The sequence below is a fragment of the Protopterus annectens genome, chromosome 11.part0, assembly GCF_019279795.1.
Source record: "Protopterus annectens isolate FY-2018-M chromosome 11.part0, PAN1.0, whole genome shotgun sequence".
Lineage (NCBI taxonomy): Eukaryota > Metazoa > Chordata > Ceratodontiformes > Protopteridae > Protopterus > Protopterus annectens.
In genome coordinates, this window is record NC_056745.1 from 342,957,672 (window position 1) to 342,973,633 (window position 15,962).

The window sequence follows — 15,962 nt, forward strand, 5'->3', positions numbered from 1 at the left end:
AGCTCAATGCCAAAAAGTGCATTGTCATCCCCTTTGGTAAAAACTCTGTACCCATGAACTTAACACCAAAAGTGTGATAAGGGACCTTGGAACACAGGTGGACAGTAGTCTCTCCTTTAATAATCACATCGCCACAGTAGTCAGGAAATCCTTCTACCTGGCACACCTCATCACAAAAGGTTTCTCATCCAGAAAAAAGAGGTCATTGTTCCCCTCTACTCATCACTCATTAGACCCATTATAGAGTACAACGCCCCTTTTGGTATATACCTCACAAGACATCTACAACAACTGGAAAGGCCACAGAAATACCTCACAAAAGAGGATTACCGGCCTCAAACAGATGCCCTATGCAGACCGTCTCAAAAAACTCCAGCTTTACTCCATCTCATATCGCCTACTCAGAGGTGATCTCTGCCTAACATACAAAGCTATGTCAAACCCAGAGCTGTTGGAATGCTCCACTTAAAGAAATCCCAATCCCTCCAAGCTACACGCTCTAGGGACCTAAACCTTGTCACCACAATAAACAGAACATGCCGGAGGGATAGATTCCTGTCCCAGAGACTTCCCATAATCTGGAATAAACTACCTATCTATATCAAACAAAGCTCTTCATTAGCACTCTTCAAGAAAAATCTTGATGATTGGATAGGAAATAGGAAATTCACCCCGGGGATCACCTTTGTGGCTCTGCTTGACAGTGGCACAGGAAAATAATTTTCTTGGGTGGCAAAAGCCAGGGTACCTTTTTGGCTGGGCTTGTATAGGCCCCAGGGCTGATAGCCTAGTACCTACCTATGAACCTATGAACAAAGAACAGTTATGGAAAGGTTAGAGGGAGAAGAGAAGGTAGCAGAGGAAGATAAACAAACATAGAATGTAGACCCAGACAGATGTGGGAGTATACACACAAAAGGTGAGGCCAACATTTGCTGGACACAGAGAGAGACAGAGGATGGTAGCTAGTGATATGGATGGTTGGACAATGAAAAAAAAATGGAGGATGACACATTAGGAAGGAAAACACCTAGATTTGAATGGAGCAGGGGCCATAGTTACATCCCAGGCTAGTGCAGAAGGCAACACCCAGCCATCAGTCACCATTGTGATACCATGGGCAGGATGTATCTCAATGGCCCATTGATCAGGACCTTTTGGTCATATGACTTAATAAGCAATGCCAGAAGTCACTCCACAATGGTGAAATGGGCATCTAGTTGCTGGCACACTTTGCTTGACACCAGCATTCACACCTAATGATGAGGGGCCAAAATGTAGACCATTCCAGACCACCATCATAAGGAGAATCTATGCCTCACTAACTGTGAAGTATTCATGGAATCCACCAGTGATCCCTTCAGGTCATCATCAGCAGGATGATCACCATCCCTTTGCTAAGAGGCAGACCTGACAAAGACTGCTGACTTAGCATCAGTGGTATTGGTCAGCGCAGGCTGAGGTGACCACCTCTTCTACAGCCTACAGCTGGCCTGGTAGAAGGAGAAGGAGAAGAAAGACAGAGCACATTATTACATCCATTTACACAATGGAATAGTATCTATGGCATGTAGACCCTGCTGAGGCGAGCGTTGCTATTGCCTCCAGTGCATATCATACTGTGCAAAGCTGCTATTCCTTGGCCACTGTTAGACAGATATGGGCATCTCAGTACACAGATAATCAGGTAACAGAATAGGTAGAGGTACAATTAAAAAGAAGTACTTACAATGCATATTCATCTCTCTATCTCCCTTACCCCCCCCCCCTTGACTTCTGCTTTCTTACTAAAGCAAGTCAGGGCAGTACCTCTACAGTTCACTAGAGTGATGCCAGCACTGCTGACCAGAATTGCTGATGTTAGTGACACCACACACCATCATCTTCTGGGCACATTCATGTGAAGCTTCCACACTAGGGCCCATTATAATATCATACTGGTTTCTACTGGAAGTCCATGTGCAAGAGGAACAAGAAAGTCTTACTGGCACACCATGGAGGAGTTCTGCATTCTTCAGCACTTGAAGTAGCCATATCAACTCACTCAACTCTGCATGATGAGAAAAATGGTAGCCTGATGGGCATGGATGCACATATGGACATCGGAGAATGTGTAATGTGATCCTGCTAAAAGGTACTACCAAAGGTGGGTAGCACAGTGCTTTATAGTGGCTGAATGCTTGCGCATATTGGACATGCTTCTTGGTGGCAGCGGGGGGGGGGGCTAGTAGGCATATTTGTGAGTGCTGTCAAAGGTCTCGTGTTCATACTTTCACACACAATTTATATGAATTCATTAAGTGGGGTAGATTACTGACATTTAATGACCAATTTCAGTCTCAGCCTGGAAAGAAGAGAAAAGAACAACCCATATCATATCAAATGTCATGTAGAAAAGTTTACAAAGAGAGTAAAGAAAAATGAAAAAGGTACAAGCATCTTTATATACAATATTTACAAATTACATAGACAACAATGATTAAGGGATTTCCAAGTAAATTTCATAGAGTACAAAAGAGAGGTATAAGGTTTAGGAAGGTTGGGAAGAAGCTGGTAAGGTTAAAGTTCATGTCCTGAAAGGAGGCAGTTTCATTTTTCTTGTTTTTTATTTGTGACTTAAATTTGGGCTATAAGAAAGTATCTTTTAGAGGTGGGGGTGATTCCTAAAGGGTGGGCTCTAGAATGGAGAAGGAGTGGTTTATGCAATGAAGCTTGGATTTGGAGGTTTGAAGAAAAGATGCAGAGTACTTAGTTGTAGTTTCTTAGATTGCAGATTTGCCTTATGAATTTAACAGCTAAAGGGAATATGATTGACTAATGTGAAATATAGTGACCGAAGCAGGAGGGTGGATCTTTGCTTTTCAGGGAGTCAGTTACCTTTTTCACATGTTTTACAGTCATGTTCTAGTTTATTGTTTGGAAGAGTTTGATGAAATGATAGAGGCTATTGGAGATGGTTTGGATTACTGTGTTTTTCTTTTTGGATGAGGCTGCTATCAGAGGAAGATTGTTTTCAGTTTGAGAGATTAAATAAATTCACTCCAGTATTAGCACCTATGTCCCTAATGGAAAGGGCCAACAAGTAAATGCTTCAACATATCCATGTTCTGTCTACCTTTGGGTTGTCCATACAGAAAATATAAAAGTTAAAAATAGTACCGGGGATATGTAAAGCTTAGCTTCTTAAGATCCTCACACGTCAATAGCCTTGTAAGTACTTATGAGCCAATGAACCTATGTATGATATCTTTGCATATGACTAAACTACTGGCAAGTGAAAGAAAGAGATCAGTCTTCGTGGCCCTGAACATGTGTTTACCAACTGTAGATGAAAATTTAGACAGGAATCTAGCCATATCCTTAGCTGTTTAATAGAATTGATATTTTCTATAAGAATGTTTTTACAGTCAACGATTTATAATAATGAAAAGGTTTCCCTTTGTATTTTATGAGTGGCAGATGTCACATTTTTAGTTTTGGAGGAGTTTAGTGGAAGGCTTTTATTGTTTATGCACTGAATGAGGGATAGGAAGTCTGACGGAAGCTCAAGCTGCAGAGAAGGAAGTGAAGAATTCTTAGGTTCATAGGTACTTGTCAGGCTATTGATCTGTGAAGATCTCTGGAAGCCTAGCCATACATTCCCATGAATGTTTTAGCCCTTATATTTATGTACAAACATTTCAGAGGTGAATAGAGCATTTACATGTAGTCCCTATCCATGAGGGACAAGGGTGCTAAAGCAGGGATGAATCTATGGTTACCAATCTGTTCGTCTAGATTACATTGAATAATGTAAGATAAGTACTTTGCTTTATGTGAAGAGGAAGGCAATTCCAAAGTGGTATTCTCTGTGATACATATTTATCCCTCTAACCTATTCTGTTTATGTTGCAAAAGAGATTTACATCTCTTGAGTGGGTGTCTATGCCCCCATTCAACTTGTGAATGTGCAGTAGGTCTGCGGAACAGGGCCTGCTGAGGCTCTGTATACAAATCAGAAATCACCTCTCAGTAGCCAGTATGACAATGAGAAGAGGGACAAGTCTTTGAGATGGTCCACATAGGTTTTTATGAATTAGACCCATAATGTTCTTATTAAGAAAACATTGTGGGCATTAAAGTTGCGACAAGTATTTGAACAGGTGCATACTGGAGGGGGAATTATACTTGATAATCAGCGTGATGTGTGCAGAATACAGTGTAAAGATCACATCTCTGGACCTGTATGCCATACCTTTGTCAATCAGTTGTGCTTTATTAGAAAAGGGGATACAAAAGGAAGTTTGTATCCCCTTTTCTAATAAAGCACAACTGATTAGAAAAGGGGATACAAAAGGAAGTTTGTTTTCTACATACGTTCCCAGGTCCCTAACTACTGCATTCATTTTCTGGGATGTGTTGTTAATGTGATACTTACAAAGGAGTTCTTGCTTGTAAAAGAATACTGTTATACATTTCTTAACATTTAGATTTAATCCTTGTTTTTTACTCCAGGTATCAGTTTGGGAAAGGCCCTTTTTAAGGATCTTGGTGTCACCTGGGGAGTCTATAATGGCATCCAGTTTATAGTCATCTGTAAACCCGGTCATCCATAAACTCTTAGCAGTACCTATCATACTCTATCGTGCATTTGAATTCAATTTTTTTTATATTTTTTGACTGTGTGCATTTATTTCTGTTGATACACTTGTGTAACCGTTTTGAGTAGCTAGCTCTACTCACTATGTATTGTTCTCATTATTGCTATGTATGTAACCTTGTTTGTTCTGCTGTGGAGCTTTTCTTCCCAGGTCTCTGCTGAAAAAGGGCTCTAGCTCAACTGGATAATCCCAGACAACAAATGTCAAATAAACAAATAAATAGTTTGACCACTGGGTAAATGCCAAGGACAAATGGCCCAAGGATTGAACCCTAGGGTACACAGCTAGTGGCAGGTCTTTTGGAAGTGATACAGTAGCCCACCCTAATTTCCTGGGTTTTATTTGGGAGCCAGTTTTCTATCCAATAAATTACATAGGGATTAACGTTTAGCTGGGTAGTTTATTTATAATACCTGAATGTGGGATGGTATTCAACACCTTTATGAGGTTTAGATATGTAGTGTGTAGTTGTATTGATTTGCCCTCATCCATTGCTTCAGTAACTCTCTCAAAGAAGTCAACCTGGTTAAGTAGACGTTGATTTGCCCTTGACAAATCCAAATTAGCTTGTTTCAAGAGTTTTACCAATGTCCTTATTTATTCATTCATTTCATCATGATCCTTTCCATAGCCTTGCAGATGAAGCTGGTCAGACTTAAGGGTCTTTAATTTCCCAGGTCCATTGATGTTCCACCTTTCTGCAAGGGGATGACTGTCATTGTTCTCCATGTGTATATACATAAAGCCTGTTTGGAGTCTAACACTGAATAGCCTCTGTAGAAGATTTAACAGATTGTGTTTGTAACTGGCCAGTAAGCACCCCTGTATGTTATCTGGCCCCACAGAAGCAACTCATGGCCTTGGATAGTGGCTTGGTCATGGGAGATTTAAAGGAGGGGTGTAGATTTGGGTAGGGGATCATGGGATCTAGGAATGTAGGAGGGGACCGAGCGTTGAAGTAAGAGATAAGTATAGTAGATTAGCTATGTGCTCTGGATCCAAGTACTTGATATCATTTACTATTAGAGCTGTGCTGTGCTGGGCATTGTGTCCAAGGTTTCTGACATAGTTAAATAAGGCTTTGTGTTTTCCCTTTGCCTGGGTGGCTATTTTACCTCACATCTGGATCTAGTTGATTTGATCAGGGAACAGAGCTCCCTGCCAAGGTTTGCAAGAGTTTTTTTTTTTTTTTGCATGTTGTGTTAGTTATTTTTACATGCAATGAGTTGTTTTCTTTTGCTATAGAGCCTGTTTATATTTGCTTTTCACCGTAGCATGTTATTTTGGAATTTAGCATCACATTTACTTTGGATGGGGACAAGTGCATTTTCTATGCAGCTATTCACATGTGCTTAGAAAGCGGTGTTAAAGGATTTGGCATAAGCAGTTGGGTCATCATGCTGGAAGTGGATATTGAATTTATCCAGGTCATTACTGAGTTTCAATATATTAGCCTTGGCATAATTTCTGAATACTGGAGTATTGGACAATGTTTCTGGCTTTAGTCTTAAGGTGAATGTTACTCATCTGCGGTCCAGTTTGACCAGGGAGCTAAAGTTGGTAGGGAGCAGAGCCGTCCCACATTCTTAAAGATCAAGTCCAGGATTTTATTGCCCCTGGTTGGTGTACAGGCTAACTGGTCCAGAGAGTTTGTATTTCTGAAGTCCAGAAATCTCTGAGCATGAATGTTAGATGATGTATGTGTCTCGGTTAATGCAGGGATGATTGAAATCCCCTTGGTGAAAGATGTTTGGCTTAATGTTTAGGGATTCATACAAGTTGGATAGGAGTGATGGGCTGTAGACTGCTATAGTTAGTTAGGTATGATGTGATAAGGGGCCTTGTTAATTGCAAGTTGGACATAGGGAAGTTCCAGCTCATTATCTTGTCTAAGTGGTCTAGAAGTGAAGTGTGTTTTTGACAGATATGTAGACACTGCCACCCTTAGTGCATTCATCTAGTGCAGTGGGTCTGAATGCATATTAGGTGTTGAAAGCCTGCACTGATGGGATGCTCACAATGGTCTTGAATCAGGTCTCTGTGACAATGCATATACAATGCTTTCCAAAGTAGGAAGTGTTTGACTGGAGATTTTTGTTAAGGCTCCTATCACTGAGCATATTAACCATTTCAAATGTTGGGACCCACTACAGAGAGTCCCAAAACAAAGAGACTGAATGGACAAAAAACAGACTTACATATATTAAGTCCAAAATGGCCATTTCTCAGAATATTCCCTTTTCCCCAACATATGACAATCTTGGAGTTGATATATATATAAGATATATATAAGTATGAGAGGCTTGCCCCCGTACAAAATAGGAGTTTAAATGAGAAGAGTGATTTTCAAGATCCGTTCTTTTCCTGGGTTTTTTTTTTTGGGGGGGGGGGTCGGCTGGTTGCCATTCAGCATTTAAAGTGGCAAATCCTGGCACCTGCTAGGCAACTGACTGTGGCCTTCTCTTTGCACAGCATGGTGAGTGGTGCATCACTATGTTTGACAATGGAGTGATCTATAACTAGGATGTTGGATTGTGTTGAACTTTGCCTTATGGGCTTTTGAACTGTGATACTGTGACTCATATTTGTATGTTTCAAGGTGTGTGTTGCCTGTGTTGTGTGTTTGTGAAGTTGCTGAGGATACTAATTCCTTAGGCTGCATTTAGGAGGTTTTGTAGTTTAGGTAGGTTATTTATAAGATCCTCAGCATAAACAGATCTATGTGTTTGGTCTGATCTGTGTGTGATAGGTTTAGTGTTTGAGTTGTGTGGTTTGTATTGTCTTCATGTGAGAATTTTGTCTCCAATAGGATTAAATAACTGCATCACTCACACACTGTCATTTTGTTTAAGTAGTAAGTGGTTGTCAGAGACAGTTTCCATGTTGTATCAGGATGACCATTTCAATCAAGCTTGCTACAGAGATAGTTAGAAAGTAATCCATGGTCCCAGGTGCTTACTAATATGAGCTGAATGGGGAGCATCACCTATGAGGTTTGGACTTTATTACTGTAGGTGCTATCTGTCTTGTAGTGGAGATAATACTGGTTTCAACACAGCTGCATGAAGCTAGGAATCAAAGATTTTAAGCTCGTTCTCTCACTGGAAGAAAAAGAGTAACATTCATCCTAAGCTGCTCTCTGAGAAGTAGTATTAACCCAGATGTTGCTGGGTTCAGTACACTTGCTATAACAATCTCTTGGTAGACACACCAGACAGAGCCTGCAACAGCTGGATGCAACAGAGAGCTAAGCTGCACAAAGTCCCAAACAGCTTCTTTCCAAAACTGCAACCAGACCACTGATTGAAGCCCAATACACATTGCCCAGTTAGAGACCAGGAGGAATCAACGCCCTTCTGCTCCTTCCCACATCAAAGGCGATGAAGTAGCACTAATCCCAAGCTGGCTCCTAAAAAACAATTTTCTGGCTTCACACATGATGGTTAATCTCTAGCAAGGCTGGGAAACATTCAGTGTCACTGCCACAACCTGTAGAGCACTCACCTGTGGTGCAGAAGTCTGTAGTTTGAGCTAAGAGGTTGAGAGATATGCATACCTCCTAATTTTAACTGACTTGCATCCACTGCTCAGTCAATCAATCTCTGTGTCTCACTCTTTCTCACACCCACACACCTACACAGACACTTCCATTTTCATGCACGCAGGCATGCATAACCACACATGCAGGCGGAAACATAAACACACACTGACACACACACACACACACACACACACACACACACACACACACACACACACACACACACACACACACACACACACACACACACACACACACACACACACACACACACACACACACACAGACACTGTCCTATTTTTTTAATGATCATTTTATTTTAAATTTACACTCACTAAGCAGTAATAGCGCTGCTTAATGAGCATAAAATAATGGCTGGGCCTATCTCACTATCACTCTCGTGCAAGCATACACTCACACAAAGACTTAAACACACACACTTTTGTTTTAATTTCACACTCGCTAAACAGCAAAAGCTCTGCTTAGCAAGTGAAAAACAATGGTGGCTGTTACGTTCCCTACAGTCAAAGCTCCATAGCAGCTTAATACGCTGCCATGTAGCTGCATACTCATTTTCAGCAGATATTATCTGCACATTAACACCTTGCTGCACAACATTCGTTTCCCTATCAGAATGGTCATGTCCATGTGGACCATTCTCTAACTGAGTATAATTAAGCTTTTCTGGGATTTGTTCTAATGGGTGAAGAATGGAGATTTGATGGTAGATGGGATGTTATTGTTTTGGTAATGATTTTTCTATGGCAGATTTCCATGTGATAGAAATAAAAGTTTGTGATGTGCATAAATTGTAAATATCTTTCAGTGGAGATATGATGAATCTGAGGAAGTAATAAATGAACCAAGGAATAAGATGGCCAGTGTGAGCAGGGTTATTTGGTTATAATTGGACAAGGCAAGATTCTATGTCTTTAAAGTTTGATTGTAGGGAAATAAAGGATTGCACAGTGGGCAATACAGCATCTTTGGATGAAGGCAGTGTGATGTAGGGAGGGTGTGGTTATAGGTGAGTAATTAATTCCCAAAGAAATTCAAGGGTGGTACAATAATGTGGTACATTGTGTAAGAAAGTAACTGCATTGTGGCCAGCTAGTATACTGACTTATTTTGAGAAGTGTTTTGGCGTGTGCATTAGGGAATCCTCTCAGAGATTCAGAAAGGCTTAGCATGATGCAGAAGCCTTAGCTTGGAAAGTTTTCTCATCTAACTAAGCCTTTCAAAATCAGAGCCTACTACGCCACTTAAATTTTCCCGTTGTAGGGCCTCAGTGTGGTGACTTGTCTCAATGGTTAAGCCAATTGTAATTTACTAGTCTGGGAAGTGGGTATTGCTTATTAGCCAAGTGCTTCCCCCCAGAAATGTCCAACCACTCCAATTTGCTCAGGCAAATGTACTCTAGAAGAAAAAATGTCATCTGTGAAATCACTGCTGTTATCCATTTAGTCCTATGTGAGTAGTAATGGTACAGGGAAGTTTGGAGTAGACATGGGGTGGTGTGGTGAGGTAAATGTGTGCACGTGTGTAGACATATCCATGTGTGTCTATAGGGGTGTGATATGTATGTGTGTGTGTGTGTGTGTGTGTGTGTGTGTGTGTGTGTGTGTGTGTGTGTGTGTTTGTGTGTGTGTGTGTGTGTGTGTGTGTGTGTGTGTGTGTGTGTGTGTGTGTGTGTGTGTGTGTGTGTGTGTGTGTATGTGAGAGATTGTAAGGGGGTGCCTTTGTATCCTCGACACATAGGCTTCTAGAGGGAACAGGTCTGACCATACTAGTGAAATATGCTAGTAAGCCAATAATGACATCTTTCTCACTGCAACAATATCTGTATCTGAATCGCACCAATAGATCAACCCATATTGGGGAATTAAAATAAGTTGTGAGGATTTTATTGAATCATAGCCCATGGTCATCTCTCATTGCTTGACTTTTATGACATCTTGTTGCTAGTTCATTTAGATTTATAAGTTATTTGAAATGTTGTGTGATGGGACAAGAGTGGAATGCAAAGCTTCATCCTTGAGGTGAAGTAACGTTTTAAGTCTGAATGTTAGCCAGTGCAGTCTCCTTGGTTTGTACAGTCTTGTAATTAAGGGGTAATAAGTATTTTGAACATTTAGAAGAATGCTAGTGAGTAAATTAGCAGGGTAGTCGAGATCATTAGAGCCTCATTCTGCTGGCAGATAGTTTGGCACAATTGGAAAAATCACATTCCTGATGTCAGCAGGCCACCTGTGTCTGATGATACTCACAATGTACACATAGCACTGTCCAATGAAACAGTAGCACTGTTAGCAAAACCATAACTGAAGCGATGACTCACATATCACCAGCAAAGGGCTTTGTGGAGATACAAGTGGAACCAATAGCATCATTAGTGCAGGGTAGACTTCTAGTAACTGTGAGCCCCATCCGGACACCACAAGTGTCTCCATTTCATACAACATCTGAATCTGAATTTTGCACTGCCTATGACATGCACATGCCCACCACAGGAGAATAATGGGTGAGTTGTGGTGTCACCACGATTCCAGATCAATCTCTGGTCTGGATGCAACCCTTGGCATAAATGAATGGATGCACAGATTAGTGATCCAGGCACAAACAGCTGCTTCCAGCAGAATTGTGGAGATTGTGAACAGGTCTGTGGCATATGTGATGATGTGCAACAATTGTACAATGGCATGGGGTACAGGGCCAGAAAAGAGAAGTTTCTGGCTAGGTCTTTGATGGCAAATATTGCCTCCATGGGTATTTTGATGATATCTTCCAGAATCCAGATAAAAGGTGAACAGGCACATGCCAAACCTACTTAGACTGTATAAACCATTGTTGAGATATCTTCACCATTAGCTAAGGACATTAGCGGTGTTATGGTCATGGATCCAGATAATTCAATGTCTTAATACCTGGGACCCCTCAGCAGGTCATCCAAGAATGGTCCCATACTTAAACCACTTTAGTATCTCCTGCAGGCACATAGAGTGCAATGCCTGCTTGTGGCTGATGCTCAGTTCAATAAAATGATATTCTGTAGACTCCCAAAATGTGACACCCCATCATGGTGGATGCAGTCAAATCCTCTCCTTTCCTGCCTTGGATTGCTTCAAGTTCAGAAATTGCAAACCATTATAATGGGCATTGCCAATGATCACAACCTGATAGGTTAACCCCACCACTGTAGGATGTGATCCTTGACTTCCTACAACCTGCTATCAGTGGTTAGTAAGCTCACATCCCATGGCCCTACTTCATATTATAAAGTTGATGTCATCTGTCACTGTGTCTGCCCCAACTACCTGTGCAAGTGATGATGACTGTAACCTGCCTATTCCCTAACATGCATTGATATGATTATTTCTGATCCACAGCATGACCAGTATGTACATTAACTTGTGCTGCCTGGTTGTAATACTGCACACAACAGTTTATGCTGTGTTATCTGTGTCATGCTCAGATAGTAGAAGTGTTTCTTTTGGTGTCCAGACATGTGCTTTGTAGTATAATATGTTTCTGCATAGGATATGTCATGGTCTGCGTCATTGTAGATAGTAGTCACCATATATTTGGCATTGCCTGCAACACACACACAACAACTGTAGTACTATACAGAGGCATAGCTGGCTTATCCAGCACCTGGAGGCTTTTCCCAATCTGGAGCCCCTCAACATCACTGAGGAGCAAAAATAAAAAAAAGAAGGTCTGCAATCCATTCCAGTGACAATCTGGTGGCTGGCTGAACAATTTAAAAATAAAGGTCCTTGAAATGCATGAACCAATTAGTTTCTGTTTTTGCACCTGCACCCCTGTCCCTCCTTCCTCAGCTGAAAGTGAAAAAAAGCTCTTCTCTTTCCTTAAACTGTAGAAAAATGCTTGCTACATTTGTAACACGCAGTAGCTGTAGTTTCTGCATAAAGAACATGGAGCACTACAGCAGGTATACATGTATACTGTCTTGAGTAGCACACCTATGTATGCACCTGTGAACCAGATGACCCTGTGAAACGTCTCCCACATGAACCATTGGTATATTTCAGATGTATGTCATGGGAATGCCTGTGAAGTGCAAGGACACATTGCATATAATTCCATAGGCATTATACACTACCTGGCAATTGTTGATGTATCTCAGTCCTGGTGGACCAGTTGAGATCTTGGTGACAGTATGTGTGTGAGCAATCTATGGCTCCCAGGACTTCAGAGAAATGGTCTGTGTAGTAAAATGCCCACATAGTGGTTACTATCACATCTGCAGTCCTGGGGTGAAGAAATATGCCCCTCAACATAGTGTAGCATGATGTTGAAAAAATGGTATAGAAAACAGTAACACTAACAGTAACACCTGCAATGCCCCTAATATATCCCTTGTAGGAAGGTGGCAGGTCCTTGTAGTTTGGACAGTTTGCACTACATTTACCTTTGTGGGTAGTACAGTTCATTTAAGTGACTTTCCTCACAGTAGTAATCCACTATCTCCCGGTCTGTGAGGTGATGGTATGGAAGAAGCTGAAGGTAAACTCTGCTGTGGCAGGGATACTGGCTCCAGAGCAGCTACTAACACATGCTGTTCTACAATAGCTGCTACTACTCCTAGCAAGTTTATTTCTTATACTCTAAAAATCCCAAGTGATCAGAGCAGGTTTGTACCATGTTGCAGTCTACATTTTATGTTTGTGAATCACTCTGCCATGTTAGATGCCATAATTTGCATTACCTATATGCCTTATTTGCATATGATTTCTAATTTTCTTAAAATTCTGCAACCACTTGCAAGTCCTGTTGCATTTAAAAACATAAAGAATCACCATATCTATTTCTGATATATTCTGATCCATTCTGAGCCTATCACAGAATACAGAATACTTATCCAGTGTCAGCACAACTGCAACTGCTGTCAAACAGTATAGCTATATATATATATATATATATATATATATATATATATATATATATATATATTTGGATCTAGGACTTTTGATCAAAAGATCAAAAGTCCAAATCCATTCCCACTGAACACACTTTAACAAAAGCTCTTTCATCGAAAAAGTGATTTTGTTAAAGTCTGTTCAGCAAAAAAATAAATAAAACACTAAATTAATGTTTTTGCGGGGGGGGGGGGCAAGCCCCCCTGCACCCCCCATATGTCATTTGTAGTAATGCATGCCTAGAAACATTTACTTATTTATCTTTTATTGACTGGGTTAGTCTTACTTGGTTACTTGGCCTATTTTCAGGGGTGGTATTAATACTGCTAGGGGATCTTTGGCCAGGGCATTGGCAAACCTCACCTGCTTTGTGAGGGGGAAGATTTTTGCTGCTTGTTTTCTAGTGCAGAAGCAGCTAGGAGAAGCTGTGCAGCAATGGAGACAGACGTGAGTTGTTCTGTTAGTGACAGTAGTGAGGTGTTAGTAATAGTAGTGAGGTTCTGTCAGTCATACAGAAAACTGTTGAAAGGCAAGTGCATAGTCACACACATAGTCAGTGTCTAGCTGAGTTTAAACCACAGGATTTTGAAGAAGTTGCTGCAAATGAATTGCTTCTGGAGGTTGGCCTGATGCAAAACTGGTTGGATAATTGAACAAAGATGATCCTGGAGAAAAGGCTGAGATCTGTTGTGCATGATGGAGAAGGTTTTTGGAACGGACAGTGTGTTGGGCAGAAAGGAATTGAGTTGTGAGTAGGATGTACATAATGTTATAGGTGGGGATGCAATCTGCAAAATTAGTGGAAGAACAAATGGTACTGAAATTTCATTAAAAAGAAAAAAGGTTGTTGCTCAGATAAGAAAGAAAAAATAAGAAATAATAGACAAATATTTTGTGTGGGATAATTTAGTGTCACCTTTGGGTTTTGAAGCAAAAGACATAAGATCCTTAATTAATTTGGAAAAAGAGACATTTTCTGATTTAACATTTGAGATGGAAGACTTAATGAGATTTTTATTTATTTGTGAAAAAATAAGGTCTGTTAAACAGGGAATAAGTTTATATTTTTCAGGCAAGGGATTCAATTCAAAAAAAGGATTTGTTCAATTTTGTACTAATGAAATTGAGTTAAAATATGTTAAAAATTACTTTTCAGTTTATGATATTGTGAAAGTTAAAGATGAGAGGGGTATCTGGAATGGAGAGAATGGGTAGTGGGTATTATATTAAAATATGAAAAAGATGTGATGAAGTATATGCCAAGTGTTATATATGTACCTGGTAATAATAGAGGAATAATTAAGTATATGAGACAGACATTTTTTTTGTCAGGATTTCAACCATCTGATAAATGAGTGTATAAAAATAAGATGCAATTAATGCAGGAAAAAATGTCATATGGTGAACATGTGTAAAAAGGAATGAGAAATATGTAAAAGTAAAAAGCATTTTTGCTTTGTAAAAAAATAAGCAATATAATGTTGAGCAGGATGATAAAGTATTGTAATATCCGAAAGACACAAGGACATGTACGAAAAGGATGTTAAAAGATAAGCTAATAAAAGATGACTTAGATAAAAAACATTATATTTATATTTCTATTTATATTTATATTATATTTCAGGAAGGTGAAGGTATCTGTACTGAGTGTGCTGAAAATAAAGAAGATATTGAAAGAAATAAGTCATATGACTGTGAAGGGAGTGTAAAGTATGTTAGGGAAAGAAATTTGATAAGTGCTAGGGTAGGGTAGGGTGAGGAATAGAAGATTTAAGAAACATCACCAAAGATTAAAAAGAAAGGTAATGTTTAGTTTTAGATGTGTTTTAGTTAATGAAAATTGTGAAAAAAATCTGATTCTGAGGATCAAAGAACTGTCTATAAACTGAGAAAAATATTCAGTTGGTGAAAGAATAAAAAACAAGAAAATAAGAATTTAAAATACTTCCCTTAAACCTAAAAAGAAGGAAAAGTAATTATATAGTGCTTTCAGTAAATGTGAATCATTTTATTAATATTGCTAAGAAGGATGGAGATACTGTAATGGTGTGATAAATGCAATGTAGATGTTATTCTTAAGGAGAATGTAAGATTCCTGAAGAGTGAAGAAAGATTTCAAACAAAAAAATTGTGGGGTGGAAAAATAATATGGAATTTAGAAGGTAACATTGTTCCGGACTGACGATATTGTGTAAAAACAGTAAAAATATTAGATGTGACATTGGTAAGGATGGCAAAGTTGTGGATGTGAGGTGGAGAGAATATGTTTATACAATTATAGCATTATGTGTATATGCAAATGGCAAGGAAAGAGAGAATCTGTTTCATCAAATATTAGATTATGTGGTGGTTAACATGATTATTATTACTATTGTGTGGGACTTTAATTCTGATTTAAGGGGGAAATGTAAAAAGAAAGGGAAAATGTTAAAAAATGTAAGAAGTGATAAAATGCGATAAGCTAGCTATGTATAATAAGTCCATAGACTTACAGGAGAGAGGCAATTGGATCTGAGATTGATTATTTTGTACTGTTGGAAGGTTTGGGTACAGCCAATACAGTAGAGAAAGCTGTTGCGGATTGTTCAGCAATATGAATGGAATTCATGAAAGAAAGGAGGGGTGTTAAAATAGGAAAGGGAATACATAGAATAAATGAGAAATTATGGGATGAATTTGGAGAGCAGGAAGATCTGCAGTTATTGAAGGATCATATAACCAAGAAGGACTTTTATAAACATTGGTCTGAATGGTAGATTAAATTTAAAAAGAAGTATAAAAAGTGTTTTTGTTCCCAGTGGCAGGTTGATGTAAGAAAGGAAGGAAGAGAAAATGAAACAT